We start from the raw sequence: 4469 nt of genomic DNA on the forward strand, positions 1-4469 counted from the left end.
CTCCTGTTTACACTCAATATCGCCATGCATTCACATTCACATCTACTTTCAGTTGCCTGTCAGTGGGTCTGGGAAGCCTTGGCCTGAGCTTTGCCTCACCAAGACAACATTGTGTAATCCTAAGAGGGAAGGCTCTGACTTCCTCTTAGAAAATGCACATTTTTTCCTAGTGACTGTCCTCCAGTCTTGCATTGCGCAATTCTGAGAGGTAGTGACTGCTCACCCAAAATATTTTGCAATGCAGTCACTAGGCCTGTAACCCTTGCTAGTTGGAATTATGCATTGTGCAATCTTAGCAACCAGCAGGCCAGCCTAGATTGTGCATTGCACAATTCTAGTAGCCAGCCAACCTCCCAGCAGCCCAAACTAACTTTTGTGTAGTTCTAGCAGCCAGTCTCCTAGCCTCCCGAGAAAAATTATGCAATCCTTGCCAGTCAATCCCCAGGTATGTTGTATGTTATTCCTTAAGTTTTCTTTGGTTTTAGATGATAGATTTCTTGCCATGCATGTTGCCATGTCTCCAGATCTATCTGGTGTTCATCCGTCTCTCAGCAGTTCAAGATCAATGGTCTCCAAGAGAGAAGGCTCAAAGGACACTGATGAAAGCACAACTGGAGCAACAATTGAGTCAGTGTCTACAAGTTTGGCGATCTATGAAGACACCAAGCTAATTGTAGACAAGGACATCAAGCTGAAATGGCAAGAGGTCAATGATGCATTTACAGGCACATTTATGCAAGACCTCGAAGACTGCCAAGTCTATGTGAACATTCACAAGTCCGTCTTGTACCAGATTGTATGCAGGTATCTTGTGTTCCCATGGATGGACATAATACATTGGATCATCTCGCACATCGATCCTGAGATGATGACATTGAGTAGTGTCAGCGGGACAGAGATTGCAATCTTCAGGGCATAGGACTATTAACAGATGTACCATATGTCGAAGCCCATGGCCACCATGGAGACACCCTTCAACATACCCAGTAGCAATTCCAACTCCAGGGATATCTTGAAGAACTGGGTGAAGGAGCTAGCGAAATTTATGATGACACCCAACCAGATCTACAAGATGAAGATACTGCAGAAGGCGTATCAATACTTGGTCATTTTTTCATGTCGCCTGTATCACCAAGAGAGCACGGAAACCTTCCCGCAGAGTTGCATGATCCCATTGGACCAACTGGCTAGTGAATGCAAAGCATGAAACTGGTCTGACATGTTGGCTCACCGACTGAAGGAACAAGTAACAAGAGCTTGACAACCACCCAAAGGTCAGCAAGCATAAATCTACATGTCCGCTTACATCTTGGATGAAATTTGTGCCCATCAGGAGTTCCCGGGCTTAAAGTGGGCATGGACATCGACGAAGACCTCTATGAATACTTATTGTAAAATGTTGTTTGAATGCAGCTTCAGAGGAGTTATCACACAACTGTCCGATCATTTTGTCACCCCGGTGTACAAGATGATATTTGAACAGGATCCACCTTGCATGTCGAAGGCAACAATGGAGGCACTGATTGATATAGCAGATTGGTATGCCTCACCGTTCAACACCTTCATATAGATGTATAGTGTGGAGAAGCCTCTGCATATTCTACCTAAGTTTTCCTTGGACAAGCTTGTCATGTAGGAAGTATCATACTACATCTTAGCAGGACTGTCATCTAGGTTGCACTGGAAGAATAAGGCACCTTGGTCCGCTCTTCTGTTGTAGATCGGGTTATATGAGATAAGGAATTTCAATCATGTGGATGTTGAAGTAGAGGAGATCAAGAAATACCCATTAAATGGCCAAAGCTACAATCCATATGACCCATATTGTCTTGTAAAGGATCACTACACGAGAGTACAGTTTCAATGGATCCACGGGGCGTGTCATTGGGCAGAAGAGGACCCATGGAGATATTGTTATAGCTTCTCCAGGTCCAATGAAATGGTTGGCATTGCTATGGAATGGTTGGCAAAGCAGCATGAAGCAACATTCAAGAGAGCACGAGTAGCAGCAATAGCAGAGGTAAACATACTAGTGTGCGACAAGGGAAAGAGGAAGATTATCAACATCATGGAGGAGGAACAAAGCTGCAAGTTCTGAGTAGACCCACTTGTGCAGAAAGCAGCTTTGGAAATAAAGGTGAAGAGGCAACAACATGACAAGAGGAACACGCAAAGGCAGAGTGAGAAAAGAAGAATGGAGGAAATAAAGAACGAGTTGCATGAGTTCAAGGAGTAACTTCGAAACGAATAGGAGCTGCGCAAACAGGAGAAGGAAGTGCAACAAGAACTAGTACAACAGGGGGCACAACATGTACGGGTAGATGAAACTGTGCCCATACAAGTAGTTGAATCATCTGAACAGTTGGCACCAAGAAGGCATTGTGAGCCATCGCAGGAGCAAGACTTTTGTCAAGAGATTGAATAAGGACTTGAGTAGATGGATATGGACATGGAGTAATAGGAGTTAGAGAAAGACATCGACCTCATGCCTCACCACCAAGAGGTCGATCCGCTAGCTTCACTGGATCCAAAAATGGAGTAATTCCCAAACAACCAAGGAGAAAATGAGATCCTTGGAGACAATATGGAGGAGGAGATGCACAACATCTCATTCGATGAGTCGCAACATAGAGTTGTGCAATGTCGCAAAGTGTCGACTCCATATGATCACACATCTCCCGTGTAGTTTGAGGAATGAGTGATCATGTCTAACATGCGCAAGCATCCAGCAGCATTGCCTGATGCTACCAGAGCATATGCCGAACCCATTAGCTCGAGTGATCGCTTCTTAATAGCAGAAAACGAGCGAATGACTAAGGAGTTACAGATGGCCAAGAAAGGAGGAGAACTAGTTACAACATCGTCCTGAGCAGAATTGAAGAAGGTAAAACTGGATGAATTATTATCCCTTGATATGGTCAGGTGGTCATTGTATTCCAATTTTGGTACCGTGCATAAGGCAGTTATCCATCTCAATGGTTGGCAGAAGCGATGTGCGAGGAGAGCATGTATCTTGTTGAACGTGCGTGCTACTATTTATTACATGAAAACATAGACAATGAGATACAAGGGAGCCCCGTTAGACTTACGTAAGATGATGAAGCCCATAGAGGTTGAGTTGAAGGCACCCATCCAGAGTCAGATCTGGAACTATAAAGATCTCCCGCAAATCATCACTAGTCTACACGCTTCCCATGCACAAGTATTCAAGAGTGTGGATGTTGTTGTGTGTGCACATGCGATCCCAACTGTTGGGACACTCACCTAGGCAAAGACAAAGGCACAGGTCTGACTGGAGCTTGACTAGTACTTTGACGAGTTGATGTGCATATCCACCAGTTGAGACTTGGTGATTGGTGCAGACACCATGCACAAGTATGTTGTTGTCTGGCCGCACTCAAGACAATGATGCACATACTATTAGATGAGTTGGACATAGGAGCCCGAGCAGTGTACCTGGATGCTATGGAGGCAAGAGTTTGTTTCTAGCATGATGTCACCTTAGAGTACACAGACACCATCGCAGACTACCAAGCTTGGCATCAGTTCGCTACTATCGACCACCATGAGGATGTCGAAGAGTTGGTCTTCCCACAGCTATCTGAGTCATAGTGATGTCTTTCATGGCTTGCTCAAGCCTATTTTGTCTCACGTAGGCACATGTGCAGATTGTATGTAATGTCTTGTCAAGTGTAAGTTCAAGTGTTGATAGTTGGATGTAGCAGTCATAGAGTAGATGAAGAGTCATGAGGGTAGGTGAACTGTCTCAAAGGGGAATGTCAAGGTTCACCCCACCCTTTGCTATATATAGCCCCCATAACTCATTGTAGAGGGCTTTGGTTAGCCAAGCATCCAATAGGAGTATCTTAGAGAAAGCTTGGACAATATTATAATGTGCCTTGGCTTCTCCACCACACAAAGCTAGTATATCTCTTTGGAGGAGCAGGCGTCAGTGACTGTAACGTTCCGCTCTCGGAACTAGTGGTTGGTCATGGTTTTATTGTATGACTGGAACTTACACCTTAATATAACAGAGCCAACACGTTTCATGCATATGTTGTATTGTATTTCAGTTATCTATTTACTCTAAATGATATAGGTATATGTTTGCTTACGCATGCATGTGTAGCTATTTTTTGTATATGTATGTATGAATCTTACGGAAATGTGATGTCGGTTTAACCATCACTTTGGATTGCTAGCTAACTTTCCTTCCATGTTGTGGTGCCTCTTTGGTTGTGTGGTCCCTTCTTAACTCCGTGCTATCACAAGTTTCCAAGGCACACACTCACCTCACCTTTTGTGTGTTAGAACCACTCATGCACCTTCCTTGACTTACGCATATGGCACACCCTTTCTACCAACAGGGATATCTTACATGCCTTTGTGTGAAACTGCAGTCAAGGCGATACCGTACGACCCATTGCTAGGAGTCTACACCAAAAAATTTGAGGTCTAATTGGGACTTC

The sequence above is a fragment of the Pinus tabuliformis genome, chromosome 8, assembly GCF_031772625.1.
Source record: "Pinus tabuliformis cultivar Carrire ecotype Pingquan chromosome 8, CPIR1, whole genome shotgun sequence".
NCBI lineage: Eukaryota > Viridiplantae > Streptophyta > Pinopsida > Pinales > Pinaceae > Pinus > Pinus tabuliformis.